Below are 23,521 nucleotides of genomic sequence, written 5' to 3' on the forward strand. Positions count from 1 at the left end.
ATGGTAGGAAAAAGCGCACCTTGAAATAACATACTAGAAACTAAGTACTCTTCTCCCGGCAACATAAGGTAAACAACAATGAAAGCTGAATTCGAGAATAACTTAAAAGGGAAGTCAAAATTTATTAAAGCAATTATTATTACTAAAATAAATAGAAAAGCTATTTTGTCTGTTTCAGAGGTTGAGGTGTTTTGTTCTCTGATGAAGTCAAACGACTGACATTTTATTAGCTAGTGACCTAACACAGCTTAGTACCTGTAGTGGGTTGAAAGAGATATTTGAAATACATAAAATGGCCAGCCTGTGCTGATGTGCAGACTCCAGGCATGTTCAGACCAACAGAGCAAGCCTTTGTCTGAAGCATGTTTTTATTACTTAAACTGTTAAAATTTACAAACACATAGTAAATCCTCTCTAAGCAAAAATAAAGGACCTCTGCATTTGGAAAGACGTCTTCCCCAGGCTCTCCAGCTTCTACACGACAGGTTCCTTTTACTGCATGGCTGTATACTATTATTCACAGTTTCCCAAACTTTTACTCTTCTGTAATTTCTGTATTTCTATATTTCTATATATGTATTTCTATATTCTATATTTATATATTTCTCTAGTGCCCATAATTTCACAACATACATGTCAGTTATAAATTCCATCATGAAGGCATTCTACAGAATCAGGATCATCTACAAGATGCACAGGAGTGCACATCTACTCTGCTTTACTGCATCCAGTCTAGCCAGGGGGAGACTTTATGGCTTTATAATGGCCTTAAAAGAAAAGAAGGTGACAAACTGCCAGTAAAAGCAAAAAAAAAAAAGCCAAACGAGTAAGATAAACTTCTCAGGAATTAAAAAAAACAAAAACAAAACACAAACCCAAAAGATTGGAAGGTGTTCAGCTTCATAGCAGGCATACCGTGGAAGCCAGCTCAGCAAACAGAATAAAGACATTGGAAACAAAAACCTCCTGTCCCATAGCAAAAAAAGCTGCCTATCCGCACTTGAGTTAGGTTGAGCTACATTTCTAACACTGAATGGCAATGCACAGTTTAATGTATAAGCCAAACTTGCAGCTTTTAGATGCAGTGACTAAAGAGCTGAAGGCGCTAGAGAAGGTGGTACAATGACAATACGGAAGAATGCAGACAGCAGCTCCTCTCCAAAGCGTGCAATAACGCAACGTTTTAAAGTCACTAGAGAAATAAAACTGGGCATAGTCTTGAAGAGCCAGCACTGCTGCCGAGCCCCAAAAGCTCAAGAAAGCTTCTGTGGCCCAGCAGCTGTGGAGACCATTTATCTTTCTGCAATGAGTCTCAGGGGAGTGTGTCTAATATAAGTCCGTGAAGTTAACACCATTAGAAGATGCATTTCCTTGATGATTAAAAATTAAATACACAAGTATTTCAAAGCTTTTGAAATAACTTAGAACTAATGAAGGACTAATTGCTTCACTACATGTCTTCTTACAATGATGTACAAAAACATTGTGTCAACTGTCTTATGTCAACTTTTGCATCACTTAATTACTTGTTTGCCAGTCATCCATAGTCACAATTAAAACATGAGTATTCTCATAATTAGTTTTCTGTTTTAGAGGAAAAGACAAGTGAAGGAAGTGTGAAAGATCCGTTGACTTCTTTTGTTATTAAAGCTGACACAATAATTACAGCCATGTCAGAAATTAGTTCCATGGCTAGTTGGCTAATGGTAGTTACGTTGCTGAGGATCAGTTCACCGTTACAAAACTCTGGTTTTCAGTAAATGGAAATCCACTAACTTCAATTAGCTTTCTTATTCTGAACTATCATGAGCAACATCTAATAATTTATTAGAACAATAAATAATTAACTTTCTTACGAAAAGTCCCTAAATGAAACGTGTATTCACTACCCTTTTTTTCATGGAAATATATATAGGACTGAAAGTACCTTAATGTCGCTTTTTTTTTTTTTATATACTTTCTTTACTTATGGGAAAAAGTCTGCATGCAGAAAACATGAAGTCTGTATGTATCAATGGCACAAATTTGAGACAAAATTAGTGAGCAAGTCCCATGTAAATACTTGTACAGAAGCGAGTTTTACACAAATATTTAAGACAGCTTTAAAACAATTTTTGGCAAAGTGAACACACCACCATCACAACAGCCCTATCCCAGAAGGTCCCCAAATACACATGAGCAGTTACAAGAAAAGACTAGGGTATTAGAACTATAGTTGCTGCTCTCTTGCTCAAACTACAACCACACATGCTTCAGCAAGGCTAAAAAAATCGAACTGACCCAGCATCAGGCTGATACTACAGAGACACCAGGAAATGTTTCAGACATAGCGAAGAGATAGTGTAAGATAGTACCTGGGGCTTCCAGATGTTCCCTCCCAGACTTGCACAGAATGAAAGCCTTGCAGAAACAACACAGAACAAAACCCAGCATTGCAAGTTTGTGTTCTCTCTCTCATTGTGTATCTATGGCTTCAAATGCATTTTTCTCCAAAATACCTTATTCTAAGATTTCTGTTCACGTCTACAAAGAGACGGTGAGGAACAGAATTGAAGTCAGTTAACTGAAATCAAGCTACCTGAAACTAGCAAGAAAACTCCAGACAGTGGAAGAGGTCTGGACATGTGCAAGTCCTGTGGTTTCACCCTGAGAGGTACACATGACAAACAGCATACCCCAAAGCAAACAGCAGATATGCTCAAAAGTTAGAAGTTCTAATGAATCCCAGAAGTTTGAGAATTTTTTTTTATTATCACTCAAGATAATAGTACTAATTGGACCAAGCTATTCCTTAGGCTGCTGAGGCTTGCTTTCAGAACAGATTACCTGTACCAACAGGAGAATACTACAGGTAGTCATATTTCTGGTCAGCCACCCACACAGCCCAGGCAAATGCCATAACAACTGACCCTCCCCTGCACCAAAACATACAAAAACCAAAACACCTCACACACCAGTGACAGTTATCAAGCTCTCTAAAGTGCTGCTGATCACAGCAATGCATGGAGAAGGTCGTGGGTTTGAGATGAATGGAAACAAGGATCTTGGGTATCAAAAACAACCAACACAACACTACTTCCATATATTTGAAACAAAATCATGGATTTTTTATTTCCAGTTTTCCAAAAGAAAACTCCAGGATGCTGGAACCTCCAGCATCTCCATTATAGGCAGGATTTACAGGAAAAACCAACAAGTCTGTCTCCTGGTTGTCCCCATGCTGCTGCGAGCAGAAGGAGCAGAGCACAAGCCCACAGCCCTAACCTCCTCTCCAGGAGCACGCAGCCACACAACAGGCGTCAGTCACATCAGCCATGGGTGAGGGCTCCTTCACCCCATGCCACTCGACACGCATTGCTCTGTAGCTACACCTACCGCTCATGATATGCGGCAGTAGGTCAGCTGAGCACAGCTCTACTTTCAATACAGACAGATCTAAATGAAATACTTTTTCTAACAGCCTTGAATGCATCCTAACCTTCTGGGGGTCAAGATGAGTGCAGCCGTACCTCACTTGAAGGAGTCGCAGGGGCACCTCATTTCAGAACGACTCCTTGCATCTTCAGAGCTTATACAGTTCACTCAAACTTCTTGAGAGCTGATCCTTTTTAACTGCCATTTAATTCCCCTGAATGAACTTGAAATATGATGGACATGAAAAGGAATAGTAAATTACAGAATGTGCTATTGCCAGAAGGGAGATGCACTCTCAGAATCCTGCTGTGTACGTGCTTCTCTTGCACATCTGAGCTTGAATGGGGGCAGCTTGCTCCAGATGGGACGTGCTCAGTGGGGACAGCCCACCCTGCTCCTTACCTCTGTTCTCTGGGTACTGAAATATGCCAGCATCACCTTTCACAGGAGAGGAGCACTCCTTCCAAGGCCACAGGAGACGCTGCTTTCTGTGACAAGGACTTCAGCCTCCTGACTAGATCTGACAGTGGAGAACTCTCCATACATCTCCAACCATGCCTAACTCTAAGGCAATAAGCATTAGCAAGCAGCTACGCTTTAGCGCACATTCCCCAAACTGCAAACACATTTGATGTCAGAACTGCATGTGGACTAGAGGACTAGGACAGAGGGAAAACGAAATGCAACAGAGCCCCACTACCTCTGCCCAGAGAGGATATGAGGGATGTGACAAGCAGCGGCCAGGAGTTTGGGCAAAGCATTCCCTATTTTCTCTAAAAGCAAGGAAATGGTGGCTTCAACTCTCCTGCAAAATGACAGACTATGCTACTAGTGGAATACAGACCTTCCAGTTTAATGGCACTTCTGTCCTTCTAGATTGTAATCAGTAGCTATTGTCACTACGAGATAAATAGCTACGCTGCTCAAATTCAACTAGTATCCAGAGCTCTACGTTAAATACCAATAACGTTTATAAATTAGTTTCAACAGATTACATTTTCCTCAGAGCTATTAGGAAGCTCCAAGACCTACAAAACCTATACGAAGTGATGTATCAGTAATTTCAGTATGACAAAGCTTAAAGGACCGTGGCAGTATTTCAATGTTGTGTTTGTGAACAGAAAGAGTTAACCTATTCCTATTTTGACTGATCCTTAAACAAAAATGAAGCTATTTCCAACAACAGCCAAGGAAATTTTCAGCTGATGACTATATCTGCTGTTTTATTCCATGTGGACAAAAAGGTCTGGATGCACACTGCTATTTCCTCAGCCTTCCCAAAAGCCCTCTAGCCACTTTAAAGCAGATAAGTAGTCCCACTGATTTCAAAAGATTATTAAACTTATGCATAATTGTTGGCATGTTTAAGTGCTGAGACTGTGGACTCTTCTGAAATATAAATGAACTTAAAGTGATAACTAGCACCATGAGAAAAAGAGGAAAGTAGCAAGAGCATTTCAAAATGAGGGAAGAAAAGTTTTGACAGTTTCGATAGTCTCAATTTAAAAGTGAGATCACCTTAATCAAAAACCATTTTTTTTTCACGTATGTTACATACATACAACTGCAACTTATTTATGGTAATATTTGAAAGTTTCCCAGTTAATTGTCATAGGGCAAAAAGTACAAAAGAGAACCTCCCCATAGGTGTATGCAGCAACTGAGATTTATATAGACAGAAAAAATGTCACAGTTTAGGCTAAAAATCTTGTTTCACATTTTAACCTATTCCTATTTTGTATCAGAAAGCAATTTATTGACATTTGCACATAAACTTGGGGACATAAGTTCTGTTGGACTGTAAGACTTAATCTACATTCAGATCATTCTTTAAGATATGGTGTTATTCCCCTACCTGAAGCACACAAGCTGCTCAGCAGGTGTTTTCTTATGATGCTGAATTTGGAACTCAAAGAAGGCCGAGCAACACCAGGTGAGGGGGAAATCCCTAGCATGGGTGGCTGAAAGCTATACACACGTGCCACAGCAAGTTTAGACACTTCCATTCCTCAATCTGCCCTTGGTGGTCAATGCCTAGTTTATACCAAAGTTTTTGAATTCAGAAAAATAATTAGAAAACCTGTTTTCAGTTCTCCTCTCCTTTCTTCATGTATTGAATAAGCTTTCCTAGAAAAAAAAAAGATTTTAAAAAGCTTGGAAGGTTTAAACACTAAGTTTTGCCTCTGTGTAAAGCTACAAACTATTCATTTTACCTTAAAACACGATGTATATTCACTGTGAGGGTGCAGTATATCAATCACTCAAACATGCTCTTTACAACTTTGAAATGAAGTCACTTAAATTGCTTTTAGAAAAGTACACTCTTTCTGTAGATATGTTCCCAAATTAAATGCTATTTTAACTTACGTATGAAATACTACTTGCAAGTGAAAGAGCTGAAGTGATTTTCTCTTCTGTTTTGCTTATGTCTTCCTTCTCACATCATGTTATTAGCAGCCCCAGCCAGGAGCAGCCCAAATCTGCCCACCCTATGCCCCAGCAGGACACCACAGGGCCAGGCACACACCATGGACCCTTGGGAGAAAGATTCATACTTGCTACAGCCAGCAAGGCAGCATATCAGGGCAGCTCAGTTCTTACAGAAGTAAATTTAGAAAAACCCTTTGAAGTGCAATCTGACAGCTGCTTAAAACCACTTCTTGAAAACAAAAAGCAACATAGTTTAGATGTCTATAAGAGAGCAGCCATCCCAGCCCTGTCTGCAATTTGTACTTGTCACACAGCCAGGGCAGGGGGATGGATGGGGTTAAGTCCCTGAGGAAGCACAAGCTGTCCTCCTTTTGGTTTTGCTACTGAGAATAGGACAACCTAGAACCAAATTTCAGATAAAAGACACTACTGACAGTTCTCTATTGAAAAGAAGTATGTAAATATCAAAGCCGAAGTGTAAAGACTGAGTCATCTCTAACAAGAACACACACTCTTTGCTCTCGTTTATAATGCTGTAGGGATGTTGATGTTTATGCCATTAAGAGGAAAAGTCTGATCCAAGAAGTTTCAAAAACAACAGCAAACAACAACAAAATCCCTTGTGGCTACCATTGGCTTAGGTCAGTAGCAGGTACAACAGAAGCACTACACTTCATATGGCTCAGGATGACTGACAGCATTTTAAGCTCCACATCATCTAATTCTACTCAGAGCTTAGGCTACATGTCAGAACTGGAACGGTTTCCAGTAGCTTGTAATGCCAGGATGCCTACAGCTGCTGCCCACGTGAAAGTGAAACTAGGACTAGAATTAAGAGAACCATTCACTGCATAGCCTAGGAAATAAACTATGTTAAACTGACATGCAATATTTCTACTAGCAAATTTTCTTGCACTGGACTGACTACTACTATTCAGTAAGTTAAGTTTTACCACCACTATACCCAGGAATTAAGTAAGGCACAAACATACTGAAAGAGATTTAATAAACCGAGCAGCAAACACATCCCAAAAAATAATGCAGTCCACCAATGAAGTAGATGTTGAGAAAGGGAGAAAAAATTAGCCATATGAAGTCATGCATAAGATTAATCAGATGAGTTGTGAGGAAATAAATCTGTAAGATAGAGCAACTACCCTACTTCGAAATTGTAAAAGCCAACATGAGTTGTCTCAACTGCCAATAAGTCCTTTCACATGAACACCACTAAACGGGCAATATAATTTTACCCATATTTCTTCTTCTGTGACATTTCAAAGGTTTAGTTTGAGATCCATTTGCTGTTAAAATATAATGTGATGACAAAGATCAATATGCAACAAAATAATCCACTTTTTTCTCTGTTGTGACTGGGTAATACACACACCTCAAAGTGGGGTAGTGAACTCCCTCCACATCCCAAAAAAAGCAGCAACCCCCTAAAAAAGACCTGCTGTTTTTTGTGTTCATTTATATACCTGATTGTATCTGCTGTCACTGCCCACCCCCAAGGAATATCTGGTCCCTAATGGTCAGAATTACCATCTACAAGTAAAAGTACTCACTGTGTTAAGGGATACAGCATCAAAAAGTTGCAAGCATTAAATGATTTTTTTTTGTTTGTTTCCTGCTATCGAAACAAAAAGCTCATCAATAAGTATATCAGTTCCATTTTAGCAAACCTTAGCCTGCATTCAAAGTTGCCACACACCCCAGTACCCACTGATGTTGATTCAAATCTTCACATTTTTCAGGCAAACAGTATTGCACGTTTTTACCAAACACAGGTTCTTTTTGAATTGACCCTAGGAAATAAGATGTGTAATCCCTCGTGGACATGAGGCATCCATTGTATTTTTTTTATAAGAACATTGCTCTCTATTCTTTTCGATATCTGATAACAGCCATCCAGATCAAAAACGTGGATTTTTAGCTGTCCTAATTTGATTTGCTCTTTTGAACATGAACAATAGGATGCATGTAAAACGTAAAAAGGTATGCCTGCAAGTCTGCTTACCAGTAACAACTACCAGTTATAAATCAACAGGCTTCTAATTTTGTCCTTTATTTCTGCAAACAACTCAGGCATGGGTCTTCTGATTTATGTAGCATCTTCATGTTTCCTCATGATGCTGCTACACTTGCACAGGGAGCACAGCTCAAACCAATTACTAAGTCAAAAAGAAGAGTGCTACTGTTATGCCATAATTTTAAGAGATGCATGGCCCTGCTCTTAACCAAATCAGAATGCACCCTCATCTGTGTGCCCATGCTGATGTTCTGGCACTCTCTTCAATAGAAAATTAACCCCAAGAATAATGCATAACTGCAACTCTGCATTGTTTCTCATTCCAACAATTAAGCTTCATCCTTCCCCTTAATAAATAATATTCTGAAAAGTTGAACATTAAATTAAAAGTATAATTAACACAACTGTTTAGGTTTACCAAGCACAGCTAACACTATGTGGACAATCCTAGTTTACTTGGCTAACAAATCATCCTTTCAACAGGAAAGCACATTTGCTTCAGGCATGGCCCAAATTTAGCAAAGTCCCCATGTGACATAATTGTGCACCCTCTGGTGCAATTTCTTACCCTTTCTTAGTGCAATATCTGATTCTAATATTGTTATTCTGCAATTAAAATAACTCTAAAATAGCTATCGTAACATAATGTCCCCAAGGAAGCAAATAAAGGCTACAGGGGCAACCTAAGTTCTTCCCACTAATAAAAAGAGTCTGTAAGGTTGGCAAAGCATTTTTTTTTTTGACCTTGACATCAAGAGACTTTTCCTAATATAGCTATTTTGCAAACTCTAAATACATAGTAAAGCTACCTTCTACAACACTGATGAAAGACAAGACTCTACATTATTTGCATGCTACTGTATTCTGCAGAGACACACTGGGAGAAGAGAGCAGGTCGCATAGCTCCAAGCACCAGCTTCATTTTCAGATGAGTGCTCTGGAGCAAAACACCCCAAAGAAGCTGAAACATACCATGTTGACACTGGCACACGCTGATCCACTATGCCGGTTCAGAGATGTGCAACTGAAAAAGCAGACCGCCCATCTAGCTGCTACCACTGAGGAGGCAGAAGCCTAATTACTGAAGTCTTGTTTCCAGAGCTTCTTAAAACCATTTGAAAGCCCCTTCAACAACTGAAAAGGAGATACTTCGAGCCTGGCAAGAGACGACAACAACAAGGACAATCTGTGATTCTTGTTCTGCGAGCTCGTGTGGGGGACATACGGTTACACAGGGAGCTTCTTTACTCCTCCAAATTCCCTCTTGCAGACGACAGTTTGGGGAACGGCAAGGGAGCTGCTACTCGCACTCGTGCACAGATGGATGGGAAAAGGACACAGCCGACATCCCATACAGCAAGCTGAATGAGGAGTTAAGCACAGCCAAGTAGATGCTTTATGGTGTTTACTCCCTCCTGGTAAGGGAAAATAGCCGAGTTTTAATTCTCAGGCTGAAAATAGCTGAGTGTAATTGAACATTCAACGGCAGCACCACCAAATAGCTGCCAGGCCTCAGCCTCTCCTCAGCCACGCGCTGCGCTTCCCTCACTGCACCACACAGACAGGCTGAGGGAAACAATCCGGCAGGAAACGACTCAAGGACGTCCATCAGGATTTATTTCTCCAACCAGGCTTTAAGCCCCAACCCTGCTTACTTCTGAGCCAGGGGAACTCGATGCTTCTTGACCAACCATGGCAGCAGGCACAACCCCTGCCTGCCTGACACCATGAGAAAGCAGCTGAGGTGCAGCGGGATGGGCCTAGGCCTTCCTGGGGCAGCAGGACCAGGGGCCTGCGGCAGCACCTCAGCCCTTCAGGTGACAAGGGCAGGGGGGTCACTGCTCCTGCAGGGCCCATTTAATGGACTGCACGGGACTACTGCACAACAGACAAAGTACACAAAGACAAAGCTATAGCCTTGAGATCAAGGGGTACACATGCTGATGGGTGCCAACAAAAAGTAGCTATCCTCTAGACATTTCCTATGCTCTAAGCCAAGCTATCGCCTTCCAGGTGTTTTTCATAAAGTTCTGGTAATCTTGCATAGCATTATGAATACAACTCTGTTGGTTTGGTTTCTTCCCCCCCTCACAAGGACCCTGGTCCAAATCCTTGGATTAAAGTTGGCTTTCACATGTGCTTTTAGACCTCACTTTTATTAAAGCTAAAGCATCCCACAACAGTCACAAACAAAATACCTTGAAGAACAGCTCTAAGTTTGGGTGCTCTTTTCATCTACTTCTATTTAGCATCAAAAAGTCGGTTCAATTTTTTTGTAAAATGGTATATCATCATTTATGTAAGAGCTACATAAATCACACAGTAAAGTCTTAAGAACTGTAATATGACCATCTTACAGATGTGAAGATTAAACTAGTTTCTTAATTCACTTCTATTATTATTATTATAGAAACTGCTGCAAAAAGTACCTTCTCTTTTGGCAGTTCTGTTCTTGGTGTTCTGCCTGCCAACCACATGCAGATCGGCCTAGTGTTATAACACTGGTATTTGCACTAGTGCAAGCAAATGGCAAAATAGGACCAAGCAGCTGCTTTTGCTTTCGTTCCTATGCAAATGAAAGTTAAGAGCTCAGCTTCTTGTTCCATCACAGAACCCAGTCAGTCTTTTCAAGGTAAAACTGCCTTCAGCTGGCACAAGTCCCAGAGTCTTATTGTGGCTTTATGGGGCTTTTCACTGCTACAGCTGTCAAATTAGTGACAGTTCAGTATGGCTTGTTGATGTGTGCACTCAAAAAACTACGAGCAAGGCTGAGACCATCTGATCTCATTTTTACTTCTTATACTGTTCTGAACTGTCATACTAGATGTGCTTCTTTCTGACACTTCAGGGTAGTGAGAACTCCACAGTGGGTCTAAGAGGTTCAAGATAAGTTCATTAAGCCAATTTGTTAATCATCTCCATGAATCCATTTCTTATGAGACTTTGTGTAATAGATTTTATAAAACCTTAATGAAAATCTAATTAGAGCCAAAGGTCTTAGAAAGCTTTTTTTCCCCCTCCCCTCCCTTTTTCCTTTTAATTAGGAAGTGATAGGAAGGGAAACAAAAAGCCTAAAGCTTCTAGTGCAAAATTCATACTCCGAGTTTCTGTCTATACTGGAGAGGTGACCTTAATAATCCTTTTCCCCCACTGTAACTAAGCTAGAGAAAGTAACAAAGAAGCTTTAGAATAAACTACAAATTATTATTTCTTTCATATGTATGTGCATCTTCAGACAACGTAAAACTCTTGATGTCTATATACTGATATTCTACCACGTGAACTGTTGTAATTGAAAATACTAGGGCAACAGTCTGTTGCCCCCATCTCTATGAAAAAAGTAGTTTTTTCAACAAGTTTTAATGATGGAGAAAAGGCTGTCTACTAAGCAGACTCTTCAAAAATATCCAAATTTGCATTTAAAATACAAATATACTAATCTTATAAGTATGAGGAAATGAACCGCATGCCACTACACCTCTCCTAAACAGTATGCAAGATGTCAAAGATGTTGAGGGACTAAAATAATTAAATCAATTTGTTATGATTCAGTAGAAACAAATGACAAATAGTTTCAGCTGAGAAGAACAAACAAACGTACCAACAGGGAACCAAATCCTGAGGTCTTTGTTCCATCTTAATCTGGCAACTCCCACCGAGATCAACTGACTTTGCTTGAGGATGCGACAAGTTTAAATTGAACAAGGCCACTAGGATTTTCCCCATGAATAGATTCTGTACAGGAGCATCATGGAGACGGAGCTGTATGTCATATTGGATAATACACTGAATACAAGTTAACAATAAAACACTGTCACATAAAAAGTGAATGCTATTTAGGTCACAGCACTAAGTATGTAAAATAAGCATGATTACCCAGTCCCATTAGATCTCAATCAGAGCGTGTGTTTTGGAGCAGCTCGCTTTGGAGATGGACAGATCAGAGGGAGTTCAGAGAAAAGCATCTAAGATGATAAAAGGTTTGGAAAATAAAAACTGTACTCTGAGAAGACACTACATTAAGAAAGCTTTCAAAAGACAGTAAAGGGAAATAGTAAGGAAGTCAATGCAACAAAGTTGTCAAGGTTCGACTAGTTAAAGTCATTTCCTAAACCTTTTCTAGCATTAAGAAATCACTGCCTTGCAGCAAAAATACATAGTGCTGATAGTATTAATCCCAAACTTTTGGAGTTCAGTGGCAAAAGTAAATTAAGACTATTAGTCAGCGTTAATCTCCTCCATCCTATCCAGCCAACCCATAATATAGATCACATAATGCAATGTTTTTCCAGAAATAATTTTTCTAGAAATAACACTACAGAATCCCACAGGTAGTAAATTAGAGCCTACAAGCTTCACTTCACCTTCTGCCACACTACCCAGGTTTTATTTATTTATTTTAAGACTTACAATACCTCCGGCATTTAAAACCTCCTTTGAGCATGTTTATGAAAGCCCAGCATGAACAGACCCCCAGCATGAACAGACCTATTATGGTAGAAAAATGAGTACTGGAGAAAGAGCCTTACATTTACACTTAGGCTCAGTCTGTTCAGCTCATCAAAAAAGGAGCGACTTGGTGTGCTTCAATGTCCTCACTGTGCAGTGCAGCACTGCCATTAACCCAATAACAGCTCCAACCTGCCTACCTACACAAACTGCACAGCCATGCCAGCACAGTGTTGCATCTGAACTAATTAAACACTAAAGGAGGAGGGAGGGACGGAAAAGAGACTAATTAGATCAGGAGGAACATTCCTCTGACATGTCAATACTGTTTTCTGGACTTGCACTAATCTCTCTGCTGAGAGATGAGCTGCACAGTGAAGTAGTAGAAGTTTCTTTCCCAGGAGTAAGATGCTGGGCAATAAGAAAGCTTTCTATTGAGATGAAAAGTAACAAACAGGATACTGAATCCAAAGAAAAGAAAATCAAACTTAATTAAGACATAGATTTTAAAGAACAAGGGCAAGCAACTGTCTGAGCAAACTGCCAAGAAAAATGATTAGAAGACTTCAAGATATATTGTTTCCAGGTATAGATGCAAACTCAGACAAATATGCAGCTGAGCACAACAGAGCAATAACTTCTGGACTAAGTCATAGAGATCATCATAGATCTTCTACACCCTTCTGGCCTTAATACTTACTAACCTAAATTAAAAGTGTTTGATATTGTACTGCAGGTCTAGAAAATATATGGTCTTTGTTACGTTGACTGCAGTCACGGGTAAAGTGACATACTGCTTTTTAAGTGCCCTTTCAACTGAACACAGGAATACAACTTCGTGTGGGAGGAAAATTGAGAACACTGCAATATGCAAGATAGGAATAAACAGCAGCTGTCTACACATACACAGAGCCCTTCACCAAATTATAGCACAGGATACCAGGTTGCCCCCTTGCCTTGCTGTAATTTGCTTTCTGCGCGTGGTAGCGTGAAATGAGGAGGTGCTGGGGGACACAATGTTGGCAGTGCACAGGAAAAACACTTATTTCCTAGGTGTAGATGAAAAGCTTTATTATTTATACAGAAGTGATGACACAGAAGGCATTGTGATAATAAAAAACTATTTTAGGATACGTGCAACCCAAACCAAACTGCACTCTGACCACACTCACTATATCCTCTGCTACTTTACTGGATGTTGAGTGGCTGAAGTTCATTACACCTTCTCTTAGCATTTTGGAAAGTATTCTCTGCTTATTTGTGCAGGCTTCTATTGGCACCCACAGTGGGACTTTCATTTGCCATGCTAAATTGGTCTGCCTGTCAGGTAGCTTTTCGGTCACCAAGCCACAGAAGCGAAAGGCAGAGCGCCCACATTAAAAAAATCCTGCCTTTCTGCTTAGGTTAGGCCAGGGCTGCTGCAGGAACATGGAGCCCCAAGGCCCGTACCCTCACTTTACTACATGAGGTAAGGAAATGCAGTTTTTCCCTGTTCGACTTGTTTCAAACAGATGGTTGTGCTATGAAAAGAGCAGAACAAATGGTTTTGTTTTAGTAAGTAGTGTTTCTTTAACCCATATTCATGAGCACAAAAGTCAGGAAAGAGCATCTAGCTGGATTGCTTCTCCCATGCTAATCATTCATGTTATTCCTCATTCTATTTCTGGGTTCCATATTTAGAAGAAATATACTGTTAGTCTGATTTGTCTTCTGGAGTAGCTTTGGGAAAATGTCCAAGTATTTTGTGGCAATATCTTGTATCCACAAAGGTACAATTCGGAGTATCTGCATCTTGATGTACACCTACAGCATGATAGGCATGAAATGCATAGCTGATGTTCCTGAGTGATTGAGTGACAGAAGTTGTCCAAGTTTTAAGCTGGAAAACAATACTCATTAGAAGAAAATAGACACTGAAAATTTTTGCTTGATCCTGTTTATGCAGCATGCAAGATCAGGATTAACACAGTTTTAATATTAAATCCGATCTAGGCCTGCTAGCTGTGATCAGTCCTACAGTACATACGCCCAGTGAAGCTGTTCTCAATGTCAATAAAGACTTCTTTTTTAACCAAGAAACAGGTGTTGCTTTCCATAGGGATGCAAATCAGTAATTTTATAGTTCCTTTAACATTTCAAGTGTAAAAACAAAAGGTTGAATCCAAGGAGACAACTGTCATTTTTACCGCCGAATTCAAACATTGCTATTATCAATACACACCTTTCCTACAAGAAAGGAAGTATAACTGAAATCCAGTCCTCTGACATAGCTTGCAAGACCAATCACATCTCCCTTAGACTAATGTACAGCACATACTTATATGCTACATATATATTAAACGCAGTCAGTTTAGCAGACTATGGAATCTGAAGTTGCACTTCTCCCTAAGCAAGGTGCCTCATTGTAAGAAATGTAAGCTTTAGTGTTAAACCTAACCATCAAAAGTAATTCAGTTCTCTCACATAAGAGCTATTTGATTTAGGAATATAAACAGACAGATTTAAGTAAATGATTTTAGGTACAGACCATCAGACTTCTGGCATCTGTATTTTCACCCTGGCTGTCTCCAGCCCAGGAAGCAGACAAGATTCCAGCTGGCACACCTAGGCTGCACCAGCACCACCATGGAGGGCTCAATGGGCACTCTGTGTCACATTTCATCAAGATACTGGCTTTGAAGTTGGCCACACAAACCTACCTGCTCACTGCCTGCCGTACATCCTGACTGTTGCCTGTAAAACAGAAAGTCTGTTTCTGACAATACTATTTCTATATCACTTTTGATCTATGGCCTGTTAAAGTTTCAAAAGAATGACTTCCCTTATAGATAATCCTGTAAGACATCTTGCAACAGCTGGCATTCCTGGGTTTGTTAAAAAGTTTATAAAGCAAAATAGAGCAAAAAAAATCAATACTAAAATGGCATTTTAAGAGTGAAGGGAAGGAAATTTGGCTTTGATCTTAAAATGATTACCACTTTCTTAAAAAAGAAAGGCTCCTTATTTTTTGCATTTACGTCAAACACAAAGACAAAACCCAGAATGTGCATCCAGGCTTTTCTAGTATTCAGATATGCAGCTTAGATTTGCACTTGCCTTTGCCAGCAGTGTACATTTTTATTTTAATAAATACCTCATCTATATGCATTCCTGTATAATGGATAGTTTTCCTTGTTTTGGTTACTTATGTTTAGTCTTCTGCAAATTGCCAAATACACACACACGGCCTACACAAACAGATCCACACACTGATGGAAACTGAAATCTCAGTTGAAGTGTGGGAAAAAGACCGCTTACATTTTTCCCAAAGAAAAAAAAATAATTCTCGACTTTACTTTTTGATACTATATCTACTTATGCAACAGTTTCATTATGACTTCAGAAATTCAGCAACAGAAAGGCAAAGGGCCAGCTAATCAACATTTCTGCTGTTTACAACATTGTGTGATGTTACTTCTGGGAATGATTATCAGTTGCTACTTTATTATTTTAAAGGATACCTGCTGACACAGTATCTGTCCATTATTCACAACATATTTTAAGTAACATTATGAATATAGCAGTAGTTTTTCATCATGTTTCGGAAGTTTCCTGAAGACATCTTTTGGTAATTTTCATATACTTTGCAGTATACCTTGCAAATCCTAAGTATACCTTTAGAAAAAGCCCAGAAGTAACACCACTTTTCAAAGAAATAAGAACACTGATTAAAAATATGCATCTTTACAGGGGCTCCATGAAATTCTTGTTATACTACAGAGACCATATCCTCCATGGGTCAGATAGGATGCTACAAGTTTGACATGAGTTTCTGAAACTCAATGTGTACAACTGGAAATTACTTTAATAACAGAGGAAAACACAGAAAGTAAGTAAGCCAAGAAAGAGGTATTAAACAGTTTTGCTTAACTTGTGCCATGCTGTTTGTGATGTTATTAATACAGTGTAAGAGCAAAGGAGATGTATTAAAGACTGCAAAGGCAGAAAAGCAGAAAGCTACATGGACAACAGCAGTAAAAGCTAGATTTGGGCATGTAATGGGTGCCATTTTCACCTAGTTTTATCTATATTCAACTACAGGGTTTTTTTGTTTGTTTTTTTAAATAAAGCCCAAAACTCTCCCAAAAAGTCTTTTCCTAGTTTTCTATTTTGCTGCAAAGTCCATCTAAAAGAACTGCCAGCAGTCTGATTAGCAACAATATCAGCAACTGAGTTCTTGGTGGCATTCACTCTGTTACTTGACAGATTTAGCTAATTTTGCTTTATTAAGATCCTGTTATCTGCATAACAAGATTAGGACCTCATTTTATCTAATTTATCATTTATTTCTAAATCTTGAGGCCAGCTGTTGCAGTTTCATGGCAGATAATTCATTGTTTTTTGTGTTGTCTAACAAATCAGCTTTGGACACCATTCAACCATTACAGCAAAGACTGCTCAAGCTTTAACAGAGTCAGATCTGTTGCACCAATACAGAATAACCAGATAAAAGGGAGAAACCTGCCTAATGTCTCTGTGCCACTTTGATCCAGCTAGAGAATGGACGACATGCATCTCTGCAGACTCCTCTCTGAGATGCTTTGAAGCACATCTACTCTCTTAAACAGATTCTCTTAATTAGGTGAAACACTACCCTTTATGAGAAATTTCTTTTGAAAGCAGGAGGAACCCCTCCCTCAGACACTCAGCTGTAGTAACTGTGTCAGGCTAGTGGTCCCTTGTAAGCTCTGTAATGCTGGTTTCGTGTTTTTGTTTTTTTTTTTTCTGAACACACTGATTGGGCTCTGTATCTGAAGATGCAATACATGGGGAGCTAAGGAATGTAAAATAACTGGGAAAAATAAAGTAAGTGAAAAGTAGACAGAACAAATGTCCTAAGCATTATATTCTATGTTAAGAATTACCACAGATTCTTACTTTTAACGAGGACACCACCTGTTTTGACAAAAGCTTGAAAAGCAGGAGGGATTCTGGAATGCCATATCCATCCAGTCACAATTTCTTTTGAGATTAGATCTGAAAGAAGCTTCAGAGAATTAATCTGTAGTCCCACCAGACACACAGGAAGAAGTAGTCTGTACAGATGAGAGAATGCACATGAACAGGTATCCAATAAGTGTAAGTGCTAGCATCTTTCCTGGGAGTTTTGGACCAGAGAACCCACAGTGATGCAGTAGATAAAGAGCCTAGCTTAGAACTGCTAGGAGAATTCTAGAAGACACAAGTTATTTACACACCATCTGTAAATATGTTGTAAAAATGTTACTGCCATCCTAATCAACCTGGTCAAGATGTTTTCCAGAGCAACCATTAGAAGTAGCAATGGAGCACTACATGAGAGCCGCGCTGTCTCCTTTTGCCATGCATCTGGTAGCTGGCTGGATAGCCACGTGCAGACAGTTACAGCCCTGGGGTGCTCTGCAGTTCCTTCCCTCCCAGCAGCTCCCCAGCTTCCCCCTGCCCCGACATCTCAGCCTGTCCTGCGCTCAGCCCCTTACACAGCTTCTTGCACACACTGCAATTCCCCCAGGGAAGACTGACCCACTTAGAAACCAGGCTCGCAAAGGGGAATCTAAAACCCCATAACTTACAGACAAGCTTAGGAAGAGTTTGACAGGAGAGCTGGTGAGTGTACAACACATTTCTTAACGAAGACGACGCTGACCAAGTGATCCGTTCCCATTTCCAGGGTACGGCTTCCCTGCAAGGCGGGTAGCACGCAGCTCCAGCAGGGCCCCCCTGCACTGGGGCAGCTAGTAGTTGTATGAGATTTAAGCCTGAGAGACTGAAGTGCAGCTGACTAGTTCTGGTGCTCGGTAGGCATGACAACTTCTCTTGTGATTAATTCTGACAATAATTTAGTTTTAGGATCCTCTGACAGAAGTCTTGGCTGCTACAATATTAAACAAGAGATAAATTCAAGGAAATATATGTGCTACTATTTTTTTTTTTTTAAATCTTCATAATATTGCTAGATTAAGATCTCAATTCAGAAAGCACTGACATTTGGAAGCATTACAGTTTTTGTCAGAACACAGCACAAGTATTTTATGGTTCCTAGGACCAATTCTGGATAACTATATACTGTGTTCTCTGATCAAACTTCTCCCAGTAGAGAACTGTGGCCCTAATTTTACAGCTGCTTTGCAATTTAAGCAGAATTCCAGAAAGGAATTAGCTGTAACCATCAAGACCCAAGACCTTTTCCACCGAGCACCACTCTTGTGTGCCTGTGCCCATCCTCTTAGATACTGTAATTTCAAAATTCAGAGCTGACCATATACAGCTTTCTACCTGCCACGGAGACTTACTGCTCAAGCCATAGGGAAATGATAGCCACAATTAATTCAATGCAAATTATGTTATAGGCATCAGTGCAGACAGCTTCGGCTCTGCAACAGCCAAAGATTGCTCTAGATACTGGCTTGTTTTCACCTTTCTGTCAGAATTTTTCCCTATATACATTATCATTATAACCACCAGGTGCAACGCCGCCTTTCTTCCCTCTGCATGCTGACATTTGGAACTCAACTTTTAAACTCAAGAAAGGTGATCAGCAGTGGGGAGAAGACACTGCGCACTGAAAACAAGGACAAGAATTACTGACTGGAAACATTGTAAATGAAGAATAAATAAATACCAGCCTGTCCTACTGGAAGCCAAATCAAACCATAGTTGTTCAACACAGATTCCAGGTGGCACAAACACACTGGCACAACTCAGCTAGCCTCAAAACACCCAAGATCTTTGACACATATTCTTAAGCTGAAGAGGTTCAAGACATTACTAATATCTATGCATCTCTACTGTCATATATAGTCCAGCATAAAGTACTGGGAATAGTAAGGAAGCAAGTGCACTAGGGAAGATGTGTAAGTGCCATCCCTGCAAAGAGGTAACCTTCAGGGAGTGACAGAGCTGGAAAATGGATGTGGGTGTTTTAAACCACATCTGAGACTTCACAGGACATACCCATTACAAACCAAGGTGATAGCCCCCACATCAGGCACAGCACAATTAACAGGGGAAGTGTTGGCAATCACACTTCACCTTCCCCTTCTGGTACTTTCTGAATCAGCTGGCCAATGTCAAACAACCTAACATTACACATGCTAACAAGAGATACTTATAAACACCTCATCTTACAACATTCTGCATGGTGAAGACAAACATCTGGCTGAACTATTTTCTGCCCTATGAAGGAAAAAGGTAACAAAAGAAAAAAATAATAATTCGAGGCAATTTCTTGTTCGGAGATAGTAAGTGTAGAGGAAGGTTCATTAGAAAAAAAATGCTGAGGCAGAAATACCTCAATGAGTGAGAAAATGTCTAGTTTATATCCCATAGTTTAGAGATAAGAAATGAGATAAGTAAGGAGTGTTTTCCTACAAATAATCATCTACTTTTCTTCTGCAAAAACAAACAATGCTATTCACACTTGGCATTTGTATTTCTTAAGAGGTACTACAGATGAGTAATTTATTGTGATATAGTTGACCCTTTTTCAAGAATAATTAAATTTCTTCCTTTACACACTAATAGAGGTTCAGTATAAACCGCTGTCAAAACACGCTACCCCAAACATAGTCCTTAAATAGCTCTCCCTGCTGAATTCAGGCTTCGACAGGACTGGACATTCCAACTACAGACCATCACCAACATAGTTGTCCAAAGGGCAGAGGAGTGCCATCAAGTCTTGGTTACCCTGTGTTCTGAACCTTCCTTCCCTTCCTCTCAGCTTAAATTAGAGGTGCAATAGGGATTAAAATAAACATTAATTTTATTTCAGTGCAACTACTGAAGTGGATAATTCTTATGTATTCTGGGAAAGGAAAAGCAGGCTCCATTTGAAAACAGAAATGAACAGAACCAGTAATTGCAAACTACCTGCTTTCTGCCAGGCATCCCCCTAAGTCTCAAGTTACTCAAGTTATTTGCGCTTGTCTACACTGACTCCTGTTGTGCCACCAGCACTCAGGGCACAGCAAGTGACAACGGTGTCACCTGTAGGAAGACTGTGCTGCCAACATTTAGAAAGGCACTGAATCCCATGAACAAAACAAACGAAGGTGAAAAAACCACTTAAGTAATCATGAACACTCCCTTGAAAAGACAGAAAAATAATTATATGCTATAACTGTATGAAAAATAGGATCATTACGGCAAGCCATTACCTATGCATTTAAACCTTCTACTGCCTGAAGAGCACATGAATGGAACAGGTCATGCCATCGTTTTCAGCAAAACTAGATATTTAAAATTAAATAACATCCACCTTTTTGTTATAATCTAATACCTTTGCATCCAGAGCAAAGAAGAAGAAAGACTATTTATACAAGTGAATAACATTTAAGTGATAAAGGAAGATCACCTCTGATGAAAGCCAGCAAAATGAGGAGGAAACATGTCAAGTCAGGAGAAAGACAGGAAACCTTTAATGTGAGTGTAGTGGTGCTCGCTCTGCTCGAGGTTTGTCTCTCTTGGAGAGCTCTGCCATGAGGCCACCCACTGGAGTTCTTCAGTTCTTAAATCCCCTCCAGCCAGTGTTTGGCTACAGGAGTCAAGTCAGGGAACAGCAAAACCCAAGAGCCAATGCTATACTTTATACTGCTCAGTTTTCCTAAGAAACGTGGGTAGAATCAGCCACGAAGTGAAAACACAAGGATGCAATTGCCTTCCCCCCCCCCCCCCCCCCCCCCAAAGTAGGCTACATCCTTTTCTGAGATAGTTAGCCTGAAGATAAACTGTTAAGCTGTTCAGCTGTACTTTCAAGTGACCATAATTGTTAAAATTAAAAGACTGGAAAAGAAAATAAGGTCACTTTATGCCTTTGCACAAGCAGTGCCTGCAATAAACATTGCAAGCTGGCTTGAAGTTTGCAGAGGTGAGGCACTCCACATTATTCTAAAGTGATGGGCTAAGGACTTTCCAGGCAATAACACTGAGCTTCTGTAATGGTTTCCTAACAAGAGCTAAAAACTTCTTGTAAGAAAGCCAGTGTCAAAAACCTCTTGCTGCAGTAACCTCACCCCCATTCAGGTGGCCAACAATAGTACAAGAATACTGCTAGGGTGGCAGTTCTGTGGGTTTTTTTTGTTTGTTTGTTTGGGGGGGGGATTTTATTTATTTATTGGTTGCTTGTTTTATTTGATAGGAGAATCCTTTCACCATCGTCCTACACCTTTTGGAACAGAGCTGGATTGCAGCAGTCAGTTTACCCACTAAGATCAAACAGCCACAGAACCAGACACCAAGTAATGCTCCACCAGTGACAACAGGATTAGCACTGCCACGGCACAGCCTGCGGGCTCAGCAACATCTCAGTTACACAGGTGAAAGCATTGTTATGGATTCTTAACATAAAGATTTCTATTAGTAAATGTAAATAATGTATCAAGTTGGGTTTCTGTTCAAGTATATAAAATCCCAGTTAGTCATCAAGCAATAGATTATGACCTTACATGCAAAGTAAGTTGTGTTCATCTGCTTTTAATGAAGCACAGGCATCTTTGCACTCTTTCCACGTCACAGAGTGCTGTGGGGCACTTCGTTGAATGCTGGGAAAGTTGGTCAGTTAAAATTCATCTTATTTTTCACTTCATAATTCTGGTCAAGCATTTTTTAGATTTTGTTCTAAATGAATGAGTGAAGTTTCTGCTTACCATGCCTTCTCGTACAGAAAGAGGTAGCGAACCTTTTCATACAAGCAGATGAGGACAGACAAACTGCATGGCAGGGGCTTCACATTCCTATATTATATGGGGGGAGTTATTCAGCAGGGACACTTTACTGCAAATGAGTAAAAAGATTTCTAAGACCTAACAAAAAACTTCTGTTGCCTTAATCATTAACTTCTGGCAGTTCTTTTTCTTAAATATCAGACAACTGGAGACACAGCACATAAACGAAGCAGAAAAAAATCTCAAATACCATGAACATTTCTATAGATTAAATAGAGAGCCACAGTATTTTATACCTTGTATTTTTTACATTTCCTGGCAGGATCCTTTTTTCAGAGCACAGACACTTCCACTTTCTCTTCCCACTGCTTCCAAACGTTGTTTTCCCCCTGCTTCTCAACTCCTCTGTCTTCTTCACAACTACAGCTTAACTACACAAACCAATTAATGTGAATCCACTGTGCTTCTACCTACTGCTCAAAGCACAGCATTAGACATGAGGGACTTGCTCAGTGCTATACAGAGATTCCCGTTACAACACACTAAAATGCGTAACTGCTACTCCAAAGACAGTTAAGGTTTCTAAACAACATAGTTACCTACATCATTAACCAAGCGTTTAACTAAGAATAACAGCACCTTGGGTAACAGTTCACACAGCATCTTTCAACTGTCAAGGACAAAACTGGGTATATGTCACTGAGTCTCAGCTTTAGCCCAGGGAATTATGTGTATACATGCACATTTTTGACAATTAAGTTATAATTTGATAACTAGATCTGCAAATATCACACGTGGGGTCAGCAAAGAACAAAATTCTACTTCTTTGTATTGTCCCAGTACTCTTCAGCATGGTATGCACTACATTCTCCTTACCTCACCTGCAGTGGTTTCCCTTCACTGTACCAAATGGTGTTTTATTAAAAGCAGTATGCTAGGTTTTAAGTTTTACGTGTGATTGGAACACTGTCTGTATACAAAAATATTAGCCAAAATTTTTACCTGACCATTTCCACAAAGAGCCAGTCAATGTACTTATTTTCACCTTGTATTCCTAAACATTTTTACAAACTCTTAATACATGCAAGCATCTCTGAAAATGCCTGCAGAAAAAGCAAGCTGACTGTTTAAACACTCACAGGCAATTCAGCAATTGCCTCTGACGTTACCTCACCTGTCACTAAATGTCACAAAATTTTGGTATCAATAGCATAATGCTTTAATATGGTATCATCTATACACAACATGCCTTACTTAGAATCATAGAATATCCCGAGTTGGAAGGGACCCATAAGGATCATCAAGTCCAACTCCTGGCACCGCACAGGTCTGCCCAAAAGTTTAGACCATGTGACTAAGTGCACAGTCCAATCGCTTCTTAAATTCAGACAGGCTTGGTGCAGTGACTACTTCCCTGGGGAGCCTGTTCCAGTGTGCAACCACCCTCTCGGTGAAGAACCTCTTCCTGATGTCCAGCACAAACTTCCCCTGCCTCAGCTTAACACCGTTCCCATGGGTC

The sequence above is a fragment of the Cygnus olor genome, chromosome 12 (assembly GCF_009769625.2).
Source record: "Cygnus olor isolate bCygOlo1 chromosome 12, bCygOlo1.pri.v2, whole genome shotgun sequence".
Lineage (NCBI taxonomy): Eukaryota > Metazoa > Chordata > Aves > Anseriformes > Anatidae > Cygnus > Cygnus olor.